The sequence below is a fragment of the Palaemon carinicauda genome, chromosome 7 (assembly GCF_036898095.1).
Source record: "Palaemon carinicauda isolate YSFRI2023 chromosome 7, ASM3689809v2, whole genome shotgun sequence".
In the NCBI taxonomy this organism is placed as follows: Eukaryota; Metazoa; Arthropoda; class Malacostraca; order Decapoda; family Palaemonidae; genus Palaemon; species Palaemon carinicauda.
The window spans coordinates 2399345-2422920 of record NC_090731.1 but is presented as its reverse complement, the minus strand read 5'-3'; the positions used below and the strand labels follow the sequence as shown (position 1 = coordinate 2422920).

Genomic DNA, 23576 nt, shown 5'->3' with positions numbered 1-23576 from the left:
AGCTTACAAGGTGGTGGAGGTGAACTCCGACTACACCACAGCCTTGGCTTACATCTCCAAGCAGAGAGGGACTCATTCGAGGAAGTTGTTCAAGATCGCAAGGGACCTCCTCATTTGGTCAAAGATCGAAAGCTCACGCTGGTAACGAGGCTCATTCAGGGCGATATGAATGTCATGGCAGATCGCCTCAGCCGTAAGGGTCAGGTCTTCCCCACAGAGTGGACCCTTCACAAGAATGTTTGCAGCAGACTTTGGGCCCTGTGGGGTCTGCCAACCATAGTTCTATTCGCTACCTCGATGACCAAGAAGCTCCTCTTGTATTGTTCTCCGATTCCAGACCCAACAGCAGTTCGCGTGGATGCCTTTCTGCTGGATTGGTCCCATCTCAACCTGTATGCATTCCCGCCGTTCAAGATTGTCAACAGGGTACTTCAGAAGTTCGCCTCTCACAAAGGGACACGGTTGACGTTGGTTGCTCCCCTCTGACCCGCGAGAGAAGGGTTCACCGAGGTACTGCAATGGCTGGTCGACGTTTCCCAGGACTCTTCCTCCTAGAGTGGACCTTCTGCGTCAACCTCACGTAAAGAAGGTACACCCAAACCTCCACGCTCTTCGTCTGACTGCCTTCAGACTATCGAAAGTCTCTCAAGAACTAGAGGCTTTTCGAAGGAGGCAGCCAGAACGATTGCCAGAGCAAGGACGACATCCACTCTCAGAGTCTATCAGTCTTAATGGGAAGTCTTCCGAAGCTGGTGCAAGGCCAATGCAGTTTTCCTCAACCAGTACCACTGTAACCCAGATTGCTGACTTCCTGTTACATCTAAGGAACGTAAAATCCCTATCAGCTCCTACGATCAAGGGTTACAGAAGTATGTTGGCAGCGGTTTTCCGCCACAGAGGCTTGGATCTTTCCTCCAACAAAGATCTACAGGACCTCCTTAGGTCTTTTGAGACCTCAAAGGAACGTCGGTTGTCCACTCCAGGCTGGAATCTAGACGTGGTCCTAAGGTTCCTAATGTCATCAGGATTTGAACCGTTCCAATCAGCCTCTTTTAAGGACCTCACATTAGAAACTCTTTTCCTCGTGTGCTTAGCAACAGGTAAAAGAGTAAGTGAGATCCACGCCTTCAGCAGGAACATAGGTTTCACATCTGAAACGGCTACATGTTCCTTGCGGCTCGGTTTTTTTTTGGCTAAAACGAGCTTCCTTCCCGTCCTTGCCCTAAGTCGTTCGAGATCCCAAGCCTGTCCAACATGGTGGGGAACGAACTAGAGAGAGTACTTTGCCCTGTTAGAGCTCTTAAGTACTATTTAAGAAGGTCAAAACCATTACGAGGACAATCAGAAGCCTTATGGTGTGCTATCTAGAAGCCTTCTCTACCAATGTCTAAGAACTCAGTTTCTTACTACATCAGGCTTCTGATTAGAGAAGCAAATTCTCATCTGAAGGAAGAAGACCTTGCTTTGCTGAAGGTAAGGACACATGAAGTGAGAGCTGTGGCTACTTCAGTGGCCTTCAAACAGAACCGTTCTCTGCAGAGTGTTATGGATGCAACCTATTGGAGAAGCAAGTCAGTGTTCGCATCATTCTATCTCAAAGATGTCCAGTCTCTTTACGAGTACTGCTACACCCTGGGTCCATTCGTAGCAACGAATGCAGTAGTAGGCGAGGGCTCAGCCACTACATTCCCATAATTCCATAACTTTTTAACCTTTCTCTTGAATACTTTTTATGGGTTGTTCGGTCGGCTAAGAAGCCTTCCACATCCTTGTTGATTTGGCGGGTGGTCAATTCTTTCTTGAGAAGCGCCGAGGTTAAAGGTTGTGATGAGGTCCTTTAGTATGGGTTGCAGCCCTGTATACTTTAGCACCTTTGGGTTGATTCAGCCTCCAAGAGGAACGCTGCGCTCAGTAAGGAAGACGAACTTAAAAAAGAGACAGAGTAACGGTTCAATTCGACTTCCTTACCAGGTACTTATTATTTCATTGTTATTTGAGATAACTGTTATATGAAATATGGGATACTTAGCTATCCTTTAATCTTGTACACTGGTTTTCACCCACCCCCCTGGGTGTGAATCAGCTACATGATTATCGGGTAAGTTTAATATTGAAAAATGTTATTTTCATTAGTAAAATAAATTTTTGAATATACTTACCCGATAATCATGATTTAATTGACCCTCCCTTCCTCCCCATAGAGAACCAGTGGGACCGAGGAATAATTGAGGAGGTGTCAACAAGAAGTACTTGAGTACCTGGCCACAGGTGGCGCTGGTAAGAACACCCCCTTCTAGTATTGTGATAGCTGGCGTATCCCTCCATAGAATTCTGTCGGGCAACAGAGTTGACAGCTACATGATTATCGGGTAAGTATATTCAAAAATTTATTTTACTAATGAAAATAACATTTTATCATAAGTCAGTTGTTCTATCACTAAATACAAACCCTCCGCTGTTTATAGGGGAATTCGCCGAAAGACGAGCCATGATAATTTTAGCCAGGGAAAACCACAGCCAGGGAAAACCACCCCAACCACTAGTTAGTGGTAGGGGTAGCTGGCTAACATGCTCACTCACACACCTTTGCTGAGCAACCATTTTGCTTTCTGGCTCGGTAGCAGATGGACGTTGCCGCTCTCTCCCGCCAAGACTAGCCATTGGAATAATAACTTTTATGCTTTTACTTTTCCAACTGTGTGTACACCTTGTTCCATGCATACCTGTCCTGGTCCCGAAGGCCGCTCTTGCAGTACCATTATGTCCTCCCTTGAGACGGGATCCCACAGCCTGTGTCCGGCTTGCTGGGACCATCAGTGTGATCTGGACAACACCTGTGATGAGTGTAGGGAGTGGTCTGCCTCCCAGTGGGAGAGATATGGGCCCAGGAAAAAGAAGTCGAAGTGAGATTCTTCGCTTTCGGGGTCTTCCTCAAAGTCGAAGAAATCTTGGACTCCTTTTTTGACTACTCGATCTTATCCTGAATCTGCTCCTCTGCCGGTCCTCACTGGGGAACGGCTGATTAGCAGTGCAGCCCTGTTAACTCCAGGTCAACCTTGTTGGCCAAAAGATGGTGCTGTTTCCCCTAGCTATTCAGTCCTGCCCCTTCCCCTAGGGAGTGCGTGCTCTCTTTCTGATTTGTTAGTTTTGTGGCCATCTTTGGTCGTTGATGGTCCCCCTTGAAGGAAGTTCTGTTCGAACTCTTTTAGTTAGGGGGATGAGGGGAAGCGCACTCCAACTCTCTCGGAGGTGGAGCCTTCCACCAGTCTGACTTTTGGTCTCCTGTGGCTGAAGCCGAAGACTATACTTCTCCTCCGGGGATGGAAGTTGAGCAAGGTCCTAGGCATGTTCCTCCTTTGGGAGAATATCTCTCTCTTCCGCGAGAGAGGGTAATTCGTGACCAGCATGTGGATTACGCCTATACTTCTCCTGCTAGTTCTGGGGGAAACCATAGTCCTAGGCGCAGTTCTCCTTCGAGAGAAATTTTCTCTCCTTTGAGAGAACTTTTCCCTCCTTTGAGAGAACTTTTCTCTCCTTTGAGAGAACTTTTCTCTCCTTTGAGAGAACTTTTCTCTCCTTTGAGAGACCAGGCTTGTGATCAGAGTCCTCCCCTGAGGAATCTGCTTGACGTTCCCCTTCGGGGGTCTGTCAAGTGAAGGAGTTTTTGACCCCTCGCCACCCTATGTGTGCTCCTCCCCCTGACATAATGAGATGCCTCTTTGAACCTTCATGTTCTCGTCTCGTGATTCCTTCTGGTTCTTATGACGCTTACGCTGAGCCTCTGGGTTCCTGAACCTTGTGCTTTTGGGTTCTCATTACGCTGAGCCTTCGGGCTCGCAGGGCTCCCGTTAGGATGAGCCTTCGGGTTTCGTAACCTTGAGCCTTCTAGCTCCTGTCTTGATGAGCCTTCGGGCTCTCATAACCTTGGTCTCCAGGGACCATGTTATGCAGAACTCCTCGGTTTTTCGTGACATGGGGTTTTGCAGGTTCTCGTCGCATTGAATCTTTTGGTTCTCGTGACCGTGAGCCTTCGTGCTCTTGTGACCTTGGACTTTTGGGCCCTCGTTATGTTGAACCCTGGGGTTCTCGTGACTCAGAGCCTTCAGGCTCGTGTGTCGTGGAGCCTTTGCGCTCTCGCTATGACGACCCCCAGGGATCTCATTACCAGACATTTTTTGGCCAAGAGAGATCATATCCCTGTTCAGGAAAACCTTCTCTCAAGACGAGATGACTTCCAGTCTCGCCAACTGCTTGCCACAAACCAGGAGAAAGTTGCGAAGTATGCCATACAGGCTACTTCGTAGCTGGACCTTTGGTTGGTATCTGTGGGCCACTTGATCAGGTCTCAGGACTGGTCTTGTGAGTCCACAAGGAGGTTAATGGAAACCTTCCTCTTGTCCGGCACCAGGACGATTAAGTTCTTCTCCCTCCAGGTTGTCAACCTGTGGGCGAATACCATTCTCAAGAGACGCTATTCGACCATTGAGAAGTTCCATTGATAGCTCCCACAGGCTGAGGTTGCTAGGATGAGAACCTCCTCTTTCTATGGGAGTTCTCTTTTCGTGCCGGTAGACGTCAAGCGAGCGGTGGAAGTCTAACCAGGACTCCTTCCTCCAAAAATGCCTTGACATCATGGCCGTACCAACCTCTGTCACAGAAGAAACGGTCTTCTTCCAAACCGCAGATGAATGGGGCTAGGATCCCAAGACAGCAGGGCCCTAATGTGTCTGGTAAGTCCTTTCAAGGTAACCGTAGAGTTCCGTAGAGGTAGAGGGAACGGGATCTGGCAGAGGCCAATCCTGCTAGGACCGGCAATCCTCCCACTTATCCACCTGTGAGTTGATGCTTGCAAAGCCGCTTGCGAAGGTGGCTGCAGCTTGGGGCCGAACCTTTGACAGTCGATGTGATTCATTCAGGGTATCACATCCTGTTCATTTGATCTCTGCCTTCGCTGACTCGGGATCCAGTCCCTATGAGCTCCTATGTGAAGAGATGCGCAAAAGAGCTGGCCCTTTGGGCCGAAGACTTAACCATATTGGAGAAGGGTGCTTTCCAAGAGGTCCTCAATGGATCCCCAGGCTTCTTCAGTCGACTCTCTCTTGAGAAAAAGGTACCTGGAGGCTGGAGACCAGTTATAGAGCTCCCGGTCAAACTTCGTTCTGGATGGAGACAGCTGGCAGTCAGACAAGCGATAAGACGTCTACACTGGATCTCAAGGACGCATACTTCCAGATCCCAGTCCATCTGTCTTCCAGGAAGTATATAAGAATCATGTTCAATCAGAAACAAGACCAGTTCAAGGTGTTGTGTTTTGGCCTTTTCTTGGCACCTCAGGTCTTTTTGAAAGTGTTCTTCCTAGTGTTACTTGGGCTTACGGAATCGGCATCCGTCTTGTAAGATATCCGGACGACTGGCTGATTCTAGCAGACTCGGTGGCGACCCTTCTTCAACACCGAAACAAACTTCTAAGGCTTTGCCAAGATCTGTGGATCATGGTAAACCTGGAAGTCTCATCTGCTACGTTCTCAAAGACTGGTATACCTGGGCATGATAATAGACACCAAATGGCACAAAGCATTTCCATCAGAAGAAAGAATTCAGAGGCTGAGGAAGGTAGCATGGTCCTTCCTCAGACGAGAAGAGCTACCAGCGCAGAGCTGGTTAAGTCTTTTAGGCCACCTATTATCTCTGTCCCGTCTAGTACCCAACGGTCGCCTCAGAATGCGATCCTGCCAGTAGCGACTCAAGTCTCAATGGAATCAGGCCTCCGATACCTAGACACCCTAGTTCGTCTTGGGCCAGAGGTACAGGCGGACCTCAGGTGGTGGTTTGCAGACAAGAGCCTCCGCAAGGAGGTTGATCTTCTCGTCCCTCCCTTGGAATTGATGCTTTTTTTCAGATGCATCAATAGGAGGGTGAAGCCTCACTCACATGCTGCACCACACCATCTCTGGCCTGTGGTCCGAATCAGAAAGCTACCAACATATAAATCTCTAAGAGATGAGGACAGCCTTCCTTGCCCTCCAACAGTTCCACCAGTTCCTTGCAGGTCACTCTGTTATGTTGATGAGTAACAACACCACGGTAGTAGCTTACCTAAACAAGCAACGCGGTATTTTTTAACTTCCCCTGCGGCATCTAGGAATAGAGATACTCGGATGGACAGAAGACAACTCAGTGTTTCTATCTGCTCGCTTCATTCTAGGCACGAGGAATGTGCTTGTAGACAATCTAAGCAGAGCGAATCAGATAGTGGGCTCCGAGTGGTCTTTGAATCATCTAGTAGCCAACAAAGTCCTGACTTTGTAGGGTTCCCCGACTGTGGACCTGTTCGGGACAGCCCTGAATTTCAGGCTCCCACTCTACTTTTCCCCAATCCCGGACCCCCAGGTTCTCTGGCAAGATACATTCCAACAACAGTGGGCCAACATCGATGTGAACTTATTTCCCCCATGCTGTCTGATGAGAAAAATTCTTAACCAATTCAGGATAAGCAAGAACTTATCAGTGGCCCTAATAGCTTCGCTTTGGCATAACACCGAGTGGTTCCCGGACATTCTGCAGCTCGTGACGGAGCTTCTGAGGGAACTTCCTCCACCACATGATCTACTCAAATAGCCACATGCCAACATCTTCCACAGAGCTATAGCTTTGCTTCGACTTCATGCCTGGAGACAGTCCAGCATCTCCTTTCTGAGGGGATTTTTGCAACGAGTTGCGGAAAGGGTGTCTAGACACTTCAGATGCTCTTCAGCGTCAGTCTACCAGGCTAAGTGCTCTGTTTTCTGAAGTTGGTATCGTGGAAGGGGTATCACTCCCATCGATGCCTCTATTCCAACAACAGCGGAGTTGCTTGTACACCTCTGGGAAGAAATGCTTCTCTCGGCTTCGGCAGTCAAAAGATACCGCTCAGCCTTAGGTCTCACCTTTAAACTGAAAGGAATAAATATTTTCTCCTTGTTGGACCTTTCTCTATTTATACAGCATTGAGATTACTTGTCCCCAGTTGGAAGTTGGACCTCCTCTTTGGAACGTGGTTCATGTCCTTCAGTCCCTGAAGGGTCCCTCCTACAAACCATAACGCCAGCCAACAGATCGCCACCTTTCCTTGAAGACGGTGCTCTTACTTGCTTTGGCCTCAGCCAAGAGAGTCCGTGAACTGCATGGTCTATCATACAACATTTCCCATTCAAGGGGATGGAGAGAGCTAATACTCTGCATTGTCCCTGAGTTCAAAAATCCGGAGGTATCAGATCCTAGATTGAGTCCCTTTAGGATCGAGAGTCTCTTTTCTGTTACCAAAGATCCAGACCAACTGGAACTTTGCCCAGTGAGGAGTCTGAGGTGTTACCTTAAAAGAAAAGCAGCAGCTCGACCCCGTGTGTCAGCAATGTTTGTTGGCATGGGGAAGGTCAAGAGATGAGTCACAAAGAATACAATTTTTTCTTGGGTTTGCAAGGTCTTTGACCTTACTCTTAATCCTGACCCTCCGACCCGGAGCTCATGACGTCGGGGGCATTGCAATGTACCTGGCATTTCGAAAGAACTACTCTGTGGCGCAGGTACTGCAAGAGGGCGTGTGGAAGCATCAGACGACCTTCACCGCCCACTACCTGGAAGATGTAATCAACAGGAACATGAATACATTTTCCATTGGTCCTATAGTTGCTGCACAAATAGTCTAAACACCTTAAGCTCCTTGATGGACAAATAGCAGAGGGTTGAGGGCTAAAGTTACCTGGATTAGTCTGGGGAGAATGAGTAGAATGACTCGCGCCTTCTTTTCCTTCATCTTCTCCCCCTCTAGGGAATCAGCACCAAGTTGCTTTCATCCTGCCTTCTTAGTCACAGCCTCTCTCGGCCCGTCACATTGGTGGTCACTCCGGGGTCACCAATGTGACGGCTGAGAGAGGCTGTGACTAAGAAGGCAGGATGAAAGCAACTGAGTAACTTTATTACAGAACATCAGTTTATATATACATAAAGTCCAGGCAAAAAGGACATAAAAGCATAACAGGCAATTTCATGTTCAACCGACAACCAGTTCTGTTAACAATTAACGGTGAGAAAAACAGACATGTTTATTCAGGTCCCTATCAGTGCCAGGGGAGAACGAAGATACAAAGCATAATATATACAAAAAAAAAAAAGAAGAGAAATGTCGTTACTATGTACAATCGTGTGACACGGTTGGTACATCATCAACACATGGTTGATTTCATTGATAAGTATCACCCACAGAAACTTCAAGTTTGCCGTGTAGTTTCGCAGTTCGATGATGTCTGCTTAACCCATTTCAGAAAAATTCTGAAAAGCCGTACCAAGCAACTTTCTCTCGATAATTTCTTTAAAAAATCTACGAAGCGGTCTAGTGATCGTGATGAAGAGAAAGAAAGTGAAGCAAAGAAAACTAAGACTGAATCGAGTGAAAGTGATGAAAATTAAAAATAAAAAATAAAAAAAAATTTTTTAAAAAAAATTTAGAATAAAAAAAAAATAAATAAGCTAAGTTAGGTTAAACTTCACGTAGTGTAAGTTAGAGTAAGTTACGGTACGTTATCGCAGTCACCATCTCTACCTCCTCGCCGACTGTCCGTCTCCTCCTGCGTAGCAAAGCCTACACCTACGTTGGCCGGTCTCTTAGGTAAAGTGACAATAAAAACACCTTTTTTATTTATTATTTCTTTATAATTATTCTTTTTTTACATCTCTCTTATATAATGCAATTGTATTATTGTGATGTGTAATTATGTGTAGTAATTTATTAAGGAGTTATCATAGGTTTTTGGGCTGTAGAACAAATTATACAAATTACAGTGTATTCTTATGGGAATATTCGCTCCAACATACGATCGTTTTAACATACGAACCAGGTCCCGGAATGAATTAAGATCGTATGTAGAGGTTCCACTGTACTAGTCAAGGTGACAGAGGAATTCTGAAAGTACCTATCCTGGTGGCTGCAGAAGAGGAACCTGATGGAGCAATCCTTACAGCTTCTTATCCTAGAACTCATCCTTTTGTCAGATGTATCCAGAGAAGGTAGGGGAACGCACATTCTAACTCACGCCACGTCAGGTCGGTGGACGACAGACATTGGCAAGAGGTCCATAAAAACATCTTAGAACTGAAGGCAACGTACCTAGCTCTAATTCATTTCCAGGACTTAGTAGAAGATCACTCAGTTTTGTTGATGAGTGACAATATTATAGTAGTGTCTTATTTCAACAAGCAAAGGAGGTCAGTTTCTCGACCTTTACCATTGGAGGTAAGAATTCACTTATGGTTGGAAGACAACATAGTAACCATTTGGGCACGTTTCATTCCAGGGAAATAAAACATGATAGTAGACAATGTAAGTCATCGCAGTCAAGTTGCAGTCTCAAAAAATGTTCTTTGTGTTATCTGGTAGAGAGTAAACACGATTTAATGGGGTTCCCAATAATAGACATGTTTGCCTTTCACCTCAACAACAAACAAGAAGTTTATTGCTCATCAGTGCTGGTGTGACGGTCTGAACGATCCCCCGGTCTCAGAATTCTCCTTGACATTGTATAATGGGTTTTTTCCGCCATTAGCTCGCTTCGCTCGCATGAAAATAAAACATCAAGCTCGTATGTACTGGCAAGCGGTAATGTTGAGCTGCGCACGCTAACATTACGGGAAAATAAAACATCAACCTCGTATGCACTGGCAAACGATAATGTTCGCGCATGCGCAGATTATCAAGGAGAATTCTGAGACCAGGGGATCGTTCAGACCGTCACGCCAGACCCAGCAGCATCACTTTAGGACGCGTTTCAACACCCGTGGGACGGCCTCGGCATCTGGGCCATCGTATTATTTGTCTCGTAAGGAAAAGGAAGATCAGAGCCGTCATCACACCCAACCTCCCAGACCTTCCAAGTCTAACTTTGTACAACCTCTTGTGTTAGTCGCATAAGGAGAGATACCACAGGGCCTTTGACTGGCTCTCTCTCTCTTCACTTTTGGAAGTCATCCAGCATCTTCTCAGAGAGAAAGGTTTTTCACAACCAACTGCAAAGCAACTCTCTTTAGCTGTCTTCATCAGCTGTCTACCAAGCAAAGTGGGCGGTCTTCACTGATTGGTGTCGTGGGAAGAACGTTTCGCTACTCGAAATCTGTATTCTACTAGTTGTGGATTTTCTTATTTACCTGAGGAATGAAAAACTCTTCTCATTTTCAGTGATTAAAGGCTATATCACTTAGCCTTGACGAGTCTTCAGACTAAGGAGTAGACCTCTCTTCCGTGTGGGAATTATCGTCTTTGACCCGTCGTTTTGAAGAATCTTGTTCCCCACGAGAAATAACCATCAGTTTGGTATGGTATGTGACCAGGGTCCTTCGGTCACTCTGGAAGAATCCTTATAAATCCTTACAAACCCTTGACTAGAGCCTCAGATAGGGATCTCACTCCTATGACAGTGTTAGCATTAGTTTCAACGAAAAGTGGGAGAGAGCCTGATGGTCTTACCGTATTTAGTTTTACTTTCTGGGCGGGGGAGACAGGTTTTGTTCTCCTTCATTCACGAATTTGTGGCAAAACCTCAAAACCCATTGATCACTAACTTTAGATTTGAATCCTTATCAGTATCATCGCTAAAGGAGACGACCGATAAGTCAGATGACTTTCTTCCATGGCCTGTAAGGGCAGTGAGGTTCTACATAAAGCTCACGAGATCAGTCTCTTTGTTAGTGCAGGGAGAACAAAGAAGAAAATCTCCAGACATACCATCTCCTCCTGGCTTTGTTAAGTCACAGTAGAGCCCTCTAGGAACAAGAGGAGGAACCATTGGTCTTTAGCCTTCAGAAAGAACCATTCACTTGCTCAAGTTTTGAAGACAGAGCTTGGAAAAGACAGACCATCTTCACAGCGCTCTATCTCTGGCATTGCTTCCACAGGTCCCTGGACACATTCTCCATAGGACACTGTGGTACCAGTAGATGCCCAGCGAGTGATGTTGCAACCTCGCTCCTTCCGAGACGTAGAAGCATCTTGTCTAAGATAGCCTTTGCATCAAAATTTTAATGTTTAAGAGGAAGAATGACTGGCCTCCTTCCTTCTTTTCCTTCCTTCCGTCTCTTGGAATCAGCCGAAGAAGCGTTATAGTGCTGGGAGGGACACAGGTGTAGGTGGGCATACTAGTGATGGGTAGTTATTTTACCAAATAGTTGAAGTGTAGAATCTCCACACTTCTTGCGAAGGGTGTTTGACGGTTAAGGCAAACCCAATACCTATATTAGTCCATAACAGGAACTATGCTCTCACTGAAGATAGGTTCTTGTATTAAAAACTCCTTTACCACACAGTAGGTCCTTCACCCATGGGTCATGGGTTGCGAGGATCCTTTGCTCCTGTTGTACCAGACTTAGCATCACGATCCTGGATTGCTAGCTAAATGGACGAGCGAAACTTCATCCCTTGTAAGGATGGCTTCCCTATTAAAAGATGAAGGCTTGTATTTGCTTAGGAACAAATCACAAATTCTAAAAGTAATTAAGGTTGTGATGGCCTGGCGGTAGCGTCCTTGCCTGGTGATTGCCAGACTGGGGTGTGAGTCCCGCTTAAACTCGTTAGTTCCTTTGGGCGCTGCAACCTCATTGTCCTTGTGAGCCTAAGGAGGGGGGTTTGGGGGGAGCCTATAGGTCTATCTGCTGAGTCATCAGCAGCCATTGCCTGGCCCTCCTTAGTCCTAGCATGGGTGGAGAGGGGGCTTCAGTGCTAATCATATGTAATAGTGTCAGTCTCTAGGGCATTGTCCTGCTTGATAGGGTAATGTCACTGTCCCTTGCCTCTGCCATTCATGAGCGACCTTTAAACCTATAGGTTTTACTTCTCGCTGCATCCACCCCAAAGTCCCAGGCAGAATGAAAGTGGAGGCTCGGAGCATTGTCAGACCCGGACCACAAGGGAATACTGGGTGGCAGTTGCTAGGACCTCGATAATTCTACATTGGCCGTTTCCAGGTTTTGTCAGAATCTACCCTTACCAAAGGACTTCTATGATTTGTAATATTTTGTATTTTCTTCATAAATTCAAGCTTTATAAACACTCCCAACGCTCTTATAAACCTATTATACACTCTTAAACCCTTTTTTGATCCAAAATTTATTTTTACTGTAGACACATCCGTAGGTATGCATAAATGAGAAAATTTAAATCTGATCAATCACTAATATATGTACAGTACTGCTCAACCAGGCTACTCCATTGACCCAAAAGTTTGTCCTTTTCTGTGGCCCAAAAGGACAGCTGTATTTGATATGAACAGGATTTTGATATTACTGATGTTTTACTTAATTGTACAGTACAGTGTTCAATAATTATATATGTAATAGTCACATTTCAGTATCATCTTATGAAATAAAAACACAGAGAATGTACGTCTGTTCCATTGTTTACGTTTGTAAGCTATTTGTTACCACAGTCTAAGTTTCCCAAATCAGCTGACTAAGAAAAACTACTGAATGACTTTTTTCTTGCTATAAGAGATGGGTTGATCTTGTCGTCCTCTAGGAGAGAGTTGCTCCAGGATCTGAACAAGCTTGTTGCACCGGTGTGGGTATCATGATCAATCGACAGAAGTCGAGTCTTTCCATCTTGTTGCCTGCTATTTAGAATACTCCACAAACTGTTGACAACCTCGAATTTCAGGCGAACCCTGGGGGCTCCTAAGTGGCCACACGCTGAATGGTTTCCAGATTTGCTGGTGATCCGGATCGAGGTACCGGTACAACTATCGTAGCAGCCCAACCTTCTTTGTCATTTCCATATGCAGAGGTTTCACAAGTCAGTGAAGTCCCTTTTATTTTACAGTGGAGGGTATCCAACATTGCCTTCCTGCGAAAGGGTTTATGTGAGATATCTGGATACCTCCATAGATCCTCAGCAGCTATTTTGTATGGAAAGTGGGCCATCTTCTGTGATTGGCATCGTAAACTGGGAGTCTCTGCAACTAATCGCCTAAGTCTTTATCTACCTTCACCAAGAAGAGCTTATCTCAGTCTCTTTGGCAGCCTTGAGCCAAGCCTTCAGCTTGAAAGGCCTGGACCTTTCCTCTTCATGGAAACTGTCCATGATGATGAGGAGCTTCAAGAACTCCTGTCCTCTCCTGTCCTGTCCTTGGACGTCTCAAGATTTCTCAGCTATCTTAAACACTCGCCGTACCAGCCATTAAGAAGAGATATCAAACAGGTGTCTTGACACTTGAGACCTTTTTCTTGCTGGTTCTAGCCTTGGTGAAAAAGATAGGGGAACTTCATGTCCTTTCATATTCTATTAACCATGACAAGGGATGGAAGATCTGGACGACCTTTGTTCCAGAGTTCGTAGCTAAGACACAGACACAAAACCTAGCAATCCACGACCCAAGGTTCGAGTCCTTCTCCATCGCTTCTTTCCTCTCCTAGATGCGACTAAAAATTGGCATGACCTAATTCTCTGTCTTGTGAGGGTGTTATCTCAAGAGAGCTCGGCCCTTTGGACCGAAGCAGAAAGCGTTGTGCCTTAGCACTGGTAGGGTGAAAAAAAGCCCATTTTTAAGAGTACACCTCCTTTGGCTTTGCTAAACCATCAAACACACATACCCGACCCCGGAGGAAGCCACGCTGCGGCGCTTCGAAGGCGCGACCCAACAAAGTCAAGTATGGGCTCTACCCTCGCCTTCAAGAAGAATCTGTCTGTGGTACAAGTACTGGAGGCAGCACTTCCTGGACACATCCTCTTTAGTAGGTGTGGCAGATGCTGCTCAGCATGTTGTGCAATAAAGTCCAAGAAAGAAAGGTAAGAATATCTGGCCCTTTCTTCCTTCCTTCTCTCTTGGGGTTCTAGCAGTCGCTCTGTTATGAAGTTGGACCAGACGATCGATGTAGTTAAGCTACTTAATATAATACATTATGGTTTTTAAATATTTAACTTAGCCGGTGAATATATAATAGCTGAGCCTCCGGCGGCTCGACAGAAAAACACAAAAACTCGCGAGCGATCGCTATGAAGGTTGCGGGTGTGCCCACTAGCGCCAACTATCGGCCAGATACCGCATATACATGTAAACAGACCCAATTCTTCTCTGTCGGTCTGAACGACAAGACGTACCATTACTCGCTGTTAACCTGGAGTTTTTCAACAGTCTTGGTGAAGTACTTCCTTTTGGTTTGAGCTTTCGCAGTGCAGGTGTTTTATCTTCAACTTAAATCTTGAACTTTTTTTTGGATAGATTTAATTGTTGATGACTTTGGATTGTTTTTTGGACTTTCTTTGACTTTTAAAAATGGCCGACCCTTCCCTTAGTACGGAAGTGTGTTTTAGGCTTTTAGCAATTATCTTATCACGTTATAAATTGTTGTTGTTAATTATAGATTTTCCTCTATATATTTTATATCTCAACCGCCTTTATTAGGCCTCTTCGATTAGCTTTCCATTTATAATAAACATCAAGATAAATTTTAATGATTTGTTTATATGCGACCTTACCTATTCCTCCCCTAATCCAAGAGTAGGCGGTCCTAACCTGGAAACCGAAGTTAAACAACATTGAGCCCTTTCAATCGTAAATAACTTTTACAGAGCAAATGATTTAAAACTTATTAAATGAATATTTTTTAGTAGATATTTCATGAAAGATTTTCTTTGAATAGTCTTCGTACTGTTTCAAAGATGAACTAACGTTTGGTTTATTTATGCTACGCAGTTTGCGCTCTATCGTTACGATAGAGAGAGAGAGAATCACGGTTTCACTTTGCAGAAAGAGTAAATCGATTCTGACGTTTTGTTCATTCTTCTTTCAAACGTAAATGTTTTAAATACTAATTTAAAGGAACTTGTTAATTTTCAATTTCTTAGTCCTTTCAGTTTTTTCCTTTGGTCAAATAACCTGTTTATTGACGAAAGGTGAGTGGGCTTTTCTCTTTGGTGTGAAATCAAGAGAAAGAGAGAGAGAGGAAGAGAAAACGTTCCGATCTTTATTCTCGTCCCAAGCGAGTAACGTTGTTCTCGAGTCAGTTTTTTACTCTCGTCCCAAGTCTCTGTACGGGGAGAAAGGATAAAACGTTTTTAGTTTTTATTCTCGTCCCAAGGCACTGTACGGTGAGAGATTGAAAACGTAGTTTTGAATGAACTAGTGTTTAGTCTCCTCCCCAGTCACTGATCTTTTTATCTTAATATATGTTTACTGTTTTTTGCTTGTATTAATGTGCTTACATTATACGACTTATTTCGCAATTATAACCTTTTGATGTAGGGTAGAATTGCGTGCTTCAGGTAGAAATCAGTTTTATTCATGCCTAATGTGAATTGTTGAAAAATTCGATTTCAGTGAAGTAAGTGCAAAACAGAAAATCGTAGTGATAAAGTGATAATTGCGCAAAGTGTTATCAGTGTTGCGACCGAGGGTTCGTCTGTTCGTGCCTGTCGTTCGCCTAGTCCCGGACCTCTTGCAAGCTCCCAAGCCCAGGGGAGAAGTAATGTCGTACGACTTATGGGTTCGAGAGGCCTTGATCAGCGAACAGACGTTCCCTCTATGGTTTCAGGGGTGTCTCATCAAGACCGCCCCTACCATAAGATGAGCGAGACGATTTTCTCCTCGTCATCCGAAGGCTTTTCGCGTAAGAAACCGTGGAGCAAGGTTTCGAGGCCCTTTAAGCAAAAGTCAGTCCCTTTAGGACAGGTCCAGTGTCCTGGTTATAGCCATTGGGACAGCTCTGACCCTATGCAGTCATCGGAAGACTGCTCGCCGCCTTAACAAAAGCGTAACACAGGCTCCGAGAGTCTTTTTGTAGGCAAGGTTTTACAGTCACAGACGTTACCCTAGTCTCTTACCGCACCCATTCCCGTTGATCCTAAATGGTTTGTACTGCAAGACATGCAGAATAAGCTTGCCTCTCTTATGGAGGACTATTCTGCTGAGCAGGTTCACGATGATCCTCGCCGCTTAGCTGATCGAGATCCTGGCCGTCAGCCGCCCAAACGAGCCTTTGCTCGTCCTGTTGACATTGACGTTACAAAGTCACGTCAATCATGTTTTGTAGAGCCTCACTCGATGCAGTCCCGTGTTGACTCTCAGCCGCTTGTGGACGTTCAGCCGCTGCCGCTTGCTCTTGTTGACGTTCAGGACGTTCGCCAACCAGCATAGTTGACTTGTTTTGACGTTGAGCGTCAAGCACCGCAGTCAAGAATTGTTTTGACTGCTCAGTCTAGGCAGTCAAGGCAGTCTCGAGTTGACGTCGAGCGTTCTCCCGCACCTGTTGTTGTTGCTGGTCAGTCCTTTAAGCAGTTACATGACATAGCGTCCTTGACTGCTACTGTTGCTCCTTTGCGTGTGGACTCTGCTTGTCAAGCATTGCCACCACGGCAGGTCTCTCCCTTGCTTGAGACTCGGCAATTGTCGGACAAGGTTCCTTCAGATGAGGAAGTTGCTGATCCCCCTCCTACTGATATTCCCTTGAGGACTCTGTCAGACGGAGAGGAGCCTAAAGCTGCTCAGCCCTCTATGGACTTTAAATAAATCATGCTGATTTTTAAGGATCTTTGTCCGGATCTTTTTGTAACTGCTGCTCCTCGTTCGCCTAAACGTCAGAGTTTACACTAGGCCTAGCTACTTCGAAGCCGTTGTTTTCTAAGCTAGTGCTCTCTCGCTCTTCTAAGAGAGCTTTACGTTTGCTAGGCGATTGGTTAATCACCAGGAGGAGTTTGGGGGAGACAGCCTTTGCTTTCCCTACTTTTAAGCTGGCTTATAGAGCGAGAGTCTGGTATGACACGGGAGAAGTTCTCGGCTTGGGAGTTCCTGCCTCTGCCCAGATAGACTTCTCAAACCTCATAGACTCTCCCTGGCGCCTGGCCATGAGACGCTCCAAGATTTATGGTCGGCTTCAGAGCTAGACCATCTCATGTTAGGAGTTTTTTCGAGCGTTTGAAGTTTTGCTGTACAATTATGTCATGCATAAACAAGGCTATCAGGGATGGCTCCAATATTCTGACAGCCACGTTCTCTGCAGGAACAAGTCTATCAGAGATGGCTCCAATGATCTGGCAGCCACGTTCACTGCAGGAGTACGCAAGAGGCAAGTGCGCTCAAGGTGTTCATTGTCAAGACAAACTTCATGATGAAGTCTACCAGGCTGTCTTGACAGCATTAATGGAAGGCGACTGGATGGTCTCTCTCGACCTTCAGGATGCATACTTCCACATTCCTATACACCCGGATTCCCAACCGTTTCTGAGGTTTGTTTACAGGAATGTGGGGTTCCAGTTTCGAGCCCTGTGCTTTGGCCTCAGTCCTGCTCCTCTCGTGTTTACGAGGCTCATGAGGAATGTGGCAAAATTCCTCCATCTATCGGGAATCCGAGCCTCCCTGTACTTGGACGACTGGCTTCTCAGAGCATCGTCCAGTCTTCGCTGTCTGCAGGATCTACATTGGATGTTGAGTCTGGCCAGGGAGTTGGGACTTTTGGTCAACCTAGAAAAGTCCCAACTGATCCCATCCCAGATTATTCTATATTTGGGGATGGAGATTCGCAGTCCAGTTTTTTCGGGCTTTTCCGTCTGCCACCCGAATAGAACAAGCCATGCTCAAAGTCCAACTAATGCTGAAAAGAGAACGTTTGTTCAGTCAGGAGTTGGAACAGTCTCGTAGGGACTCTCTCATCCCTGGAGCAGTTTGTCTCGCTAGGGAGACTACACCTTCGGCCTCTCCAGTTCCATCTAGCCTCTCACTGGAACAAGGACAAGACGTTAGAGACGGTATCATTCCCAGTCTCCGAACCAGTAAAGGCATGCCTGAAATGGTGGGACAGCAATATCAGTCTGAGAGAGGGACTATCCCTAGCAGTCAAGAACCCAAACCACGTGTTGTTCTCAGACGCGTCGGATTTGGGTTGGGGTGCGACCCTGGACGGTCGGGAATGCTCGGGTCTGTGGACCTCAAGTCAGAAGAGCATGCACATCAACGGCAAGGAGCTATTAGCAGTCCACTTGGCCTTGATGAAATTCGAAAGCTTTCTTCGAAACTAAGTGGTAGAGGTCAACTCAGACAACACCACAGCTTTGGCGTACATCTCCAAGCAAGGAGGCACACACTCCCTCACGCTGTACGAGATCGCAAGGGACCTTCTCATATGGTCAAGAAATCGAGGCATCTCCCTGTTGACGAGATTCATCCAGGGGGACTTGAACGTCTTGGCAGACTGTCTCAGTCGGAGGGGTCAGGTGATACCCACGGAATGGACCCTCCACAAGGACGTGGGCAAGAGTCTTTGGGCTACTTGGGGTCAACCCACCATAGACTTCTTTGCCACCTCGTTTGACCAAAAGGTTACCAATCTATTGCTCACCAGTCCTAGATACAGAAGCAATCCACATAGACACGTTTCTACTGGATTGGTCTCTTCTGGACTTATATGCATTCCCACCATTCAAGATAGTCAACAAGGTACTGCAGTAGTTCGCCTCTCACGAAGGGACAAGGTTGACGTTGGTTGCTACCCTCTGGCCCGCGAGAGAGTGGTTCACCGAGGTACTTCAATGGCTGGTAGACATTCCAAGAAGTCTTCCTCTAAGGGTAGATCTCTTACGTCAGCCCCACGTAAAGATTGTTCATCAAAGCCTCCCCGCGCTTCGTCTGACTGCCTTCAGACTATCGAGAGACTCTCAAGAGCTCGAGGCTTTTCGAAGGAGGCAGCCAGTGCGATTGCGAGAGCTAGGAGAGCTTCTACCATCAGAGTATACCAGTCGAAGTGGGAAGTCTTTCGAGACTGGTGCAAGCCAGCATCTGTGTCCTCTTCCAGTACCTCTGTAGCCCAAATCGGAGATTTTCTTTTACATCTGAGAAATGTTCGCTCCCTCTCAGCTCCCACGATTAAGGGCTACAGGAGCATGTTGGCTTCGGTCTTTCGTCATAGAGGCTTAGATCTTTCCAACAATAAAGATCTCCAAGATCTCCTTAAGTCTTTCGAGACCTCTAAGGAACGTCGTTTGGCAACTCCTGGATGGAACTTAGACGTGGTCCTAAGGTTCCTCATGTCAGACAGGTTTGAGCCATTACATTCAGCCTCCCTGAAGGATCTCACCCTCAAGACGCTTTTCCTAGTGTGCTTGGCTTCGGCTAAAAGGGTCAGTGAAATTCATGCCTTCAGTAAGAACATCGGCTTTTCTACAGAAAAAGCCACATGTTCACTTCAACTTGGTTTCCTGGCCAAAAATGAACTGCCTTCTCGTCCTTGGCCTAAGTCTTTTGATATACCTTGCCTGTCAGAGATCGTAGGCAACGAACTTGAAAGAGTGCTGTGTCCAGTTAGAGCTCTTAAGTTCTACTTAGCTCGTACTAAGTCCTTACGGGGTGGATCTGAGGCATTATGGTGCTCATTTAAGAAACCATCATTGCCTATGTCAAAGAATGCTTTGTCATATTTTATCAGATTTTTAATACGAGAGGCTCATTCTCACTTGAATGAAAAAGTCCGATGCTTGCTTAAGGTTAAGACGCACGAAGTAAGAGCTATAGCAAATTCCGTGGCCTTTAAGCAAAATAAATCTCTGCAAAGTATTATGGACGCGACCGTTTGGAGAAGCAAGTCGGTATTCGCGTCATTTTACTTAAAAGATGTCCAGACTCTTTACGAGGACTGCTACACACTGGGTCCATTCGTTACAGCGAATGCAGTAGTGGGTAAGGGTTCTACCACTACATTCCCTTAATTCCAATATCCTTTTAATCTGCTCTTGAAATGTTTTTTTAATTGGGTTGTACGGAAGGCTAAGAAGCCTTTCGCATCCTTTTTTGATTTGGCGGGTGGTCAAATGTCATTTCTTGAGAGCGCCCAGATTAGGGGTTTGATGAGGTCCTGTTGTATGGGTTGCAGCCCTTGATACTTCAGCTCCTGGGAGTCTTTCAGCATCCTAAGAGGATCGCTGGGCTTCGTGAGGAAGACAGACTAATATGGCAGAGTAATCGTCTAAGTCAACTTCCTTACCAGGTACCTATATATATTTGGGTTTTGTTATGATATAACTGTCAAAAACTCTAAGCATATACGCTGTAAACTTGATTAACTCTGGTCTCTACCCACCACCATGGGTGTGAATCAGCTATTATATATTCACCGGCTAAGTTAAATATTTAAAAATGATATTTTAATTATAAAATAAATTTTTGAATATACTTACCCGGTGAATATATAAATTAAAGGCCCCCCCTTCCTCCCCGATAGAGACCCAGCGAGATGAGAAGAATTGGGTCTGTTTACATGTATATGCGGTATCTGGCCGATAGTTGGCGCTAGTGGGCACACCCGCAACCTTCATAGCGATCGCTCGCGAGTTTTTGTGTTTTTCTGTCGAGCCGCCGGAGGCTCAGCTATTATATATTCACCGGGTAAGTATATTCAAAAATTTATTTTATAATTAAAATATCATTTTTCATAGAATTCTTTCCATCATTGTTCTTTGCAAGGAGAAGGATTGAGAGATCGTGGGCTTTTCCGTTACATTCGGACACTCAATCTCAAAGGATTTGGATACTCCTAACACTCCAACATATCTATGCTCAGGTAGTTTGAATAAGTCATGACTTTCCTTCCTTTTACAGGACCAAAGTACAATGACAATTCCTGGGTCAGTAAAGCCAGTCAGTTTAGTCCAATAGGGGCTTCCACGCCTCCCAAGGATACGTATCGAATAAAAGGTCAAAGCTTTGTATGACGCATGGGAATAAATAAAAACCTTTTAATTACTTGGGACTTTCAGGTTGCCGTACCTACTGCCTGATCCAGCCCGCTCGTCCTAGGTCAAGCTGTGTCTATCTTCGCTGAAGCTTTATCATATTAAAGGTCTCAGGATCGTATGGATATTTCGAGATTTTTAACATTTTGAGGAAAGAAAATATGTTTCTATTTGACTCAAATGTTGTGTTGGGAAGCTTGATAAAACTGGCTGGACTCACCAGGTACATTTTGAAACTATTGGTATCTCTAGGTATTCTTTAGATTTTCATCATACTCTATTTGCATACACACACACACATATATATATATATATATATATATATATATATATATATATATATATATATATATATTTATATTTCACACATTTGCTTATACAGGATATACAAACCATAACTAATCCCATTAAGGTTCTGTAAGCAGTGATGTCAAACCCTTTTTTTGTATGAAAACTTTTTCATTTTTCAGATTCCTCAACTTACGTATTGATATTAAACGAAACCTTCCATTTCCCCAGTGCCACAAGCCTGTGATAGCTGCCGTTCACAATGCGTGTGTTGGAGGTGGGGTGGACCTCTTCTGCTCGGTTGATATACGTTACTGCTCGTCGGATGCCTGGTTCCAAGTGAAGGAGGTTGATATTGGTGAGGAATCTCTCTCTCTCTCTCTCTCTCTCTCTCTCTCTCTCTCTCTCTCTCTCTCTCTCTCTCTCTCTCTCTCTCTCTCTCTCTCTCTCTCTCTCTCTCTCTCTCTCTCTCTCTTACAGATATATGGGTGTTCCATCCATCTTGTTTTTACTTTTGAATACAAAACAAACATTTCACAATTCAATTTCTGACTTCCAGCATTATGGAATACTGCCTCATGATCAGTTGTTGTTTGTTTTGTTTTACTTTGTTACAACACAAAGACAAACTATCGTCCTTCTCTTTAGGAAAAGGGATAAAAAGGAAGCTGGAACACTTCACCCAGGTGTAAACAACCATCAAGGAGGCAGCTCGCTGTAACCCCACATGATTCCACCCATCAGAGAGGACAAGTGTGCTGGTTTTTTTTTTTTTTTTTTTTTTTGCCTTCCCCTCTACTCGTCAGGCGGACATGTCCGTAGGTGCCGCCCCATACTTGCAGCGCCTTCATGAGTAGCGTAGAAGTAGATCCTCACAGGCTGTGTTGGTCCTGCAGAGGCCACGTATGCTCCGAGGCCTCTCCGTGCAGCAAGTGTAAGGAGTAGCCATCCTCCTTGTGGGTGTTGTTTGGCAGTAGGAAGAAAGAGAAGTCCAAGAGGGATTCTTCCCCTTCAGGGTCAACCTCAAAGTTGAAGAAGTCCAGGGTGCCCTTTTCATCCTCCAGAACTCCCTACTCGAGTAAGAGTGATGGTCGTTTAAGCCTTGGACAAACAGGTCATATCGTTTTCCCTTGCCAAACGGCAGCACCTCCTCCTCAGGGGCACTCACCATCTCTTTCTTCACACAGCTGATGCCTCATGAGTGCTGTGGTGATCTCTGGGGGAGTCTAGACTCCCTTCCAGAGAAGATCTAGCAGTTCCAGGAGGTGAAATATCCCCTGTAGGTCATTGCCCTGGTGATGTCTTCTCCTCAGCAGCTGGCGCTCTCGCATGACCGGCCCATCCCGAGCCTTCTCTTTACCCTCCTGCTTGTCATGAGGTCTCTACTTCAGCTGTAGCTTGGCACCGTACGAGGTCTTCCTCATTGGACCTTTGTTGCTCTTTGGAGCCCTACCATTGTTCCCTCTCCTTGGGTGGTGTCATAGCCTCTGTACCTTGGTCCTCTACTATCTTGGGGTAGAGATCTCTTTACGTGAGGTGTCTCAGGCACACTATTCTATCTTATCACTAATTTTTCTTATTTTTTGAATATTTTATAGTTGAAATATGAAAGATCTATTTTAATGTTGTTGTTCTTAAAATATTTAACTTTGATTGTTCATTACTTCTCCTGAAGTTTATTTATTGATTTCCTTCTTTCCTTTCCTCACTGGGCTTATAGCTTCTTGCTCTTCTAACTAGGGTTGTAGCTTGGCTTGTAATAATAATAAGGATTAGTCTCCTGTAGTAAAGGACTTGAGTTTATATAGTTAGGAAAAATCTAAATCATCTTATAAATTTTTCATGTTTATCTTATTTAAGGACCATCACTGTTGCTCTTTCTCTCTCCTTCTCTTCTTTTCTAATCCTCTTATCCATCATTGTATCCAGACCATTTCAATTTTCAAGAGTCCTTCTGCAGAATAGTAATAAGCTAACATCTGTGAGTAACCTCAACTCACAAACTTAGTAGGTTCTAAATTTGTTTACATTTTGTCCTGTGGTAGACTTCACCTAACTCACATTCTTAGGATTTTCAGATGTAAAAGTCAACAAATAATTCGGTTTCATATTGCATGTCCTCTTGCTTACTGTATTAAGTTATCTAATATTGTTTTATTATAGTCTATCATTATGAACATGTGATACAATATCTAATTTTTATGGTTTCAATTGGTTGTTTGTTTGCATCAACGAATGTTTGTAAGTTAAAGACCTTCTGCCTCAAAGGTATTCTACAGCTAGCTCCCTTCTTCCAGGAATGGCCGCCGACGTGGGTACTTTGCAACGTCTTCCAAAGATCATCAGCAACGAGAGTTTGGTTCGGGAGTTGGCCTTCTCTGCTAGAAAGATATTTGCCAGCTAGGCAGAAAAGTGTGGCCTGGTGTCCCGCATATTCGACAACAAAGAGAGGTTTGTCCGTGGCTCCTTGGCATATCTGACAGCCTACCACTGAATTATTAAGTCATTTTCAATATACTTACCCGATGATCATGTAGCTGTCAACTCTGTTGCC

At 45.1% G+C, this 23576-nt stretch overlaps 1 pseudogene; it reads left to right on the top strand.

Moving 5' to 3' along the window:
- Positions 1–23576, top strand: part of LOC137643805 (delta(3,5)-Delta(2,4)-dienoyl-CoA isomerase, mitochondrial-like) — a 49155-nt pseudogene that overhangs the window by 5440 nt on the left and 20139 nt on the right.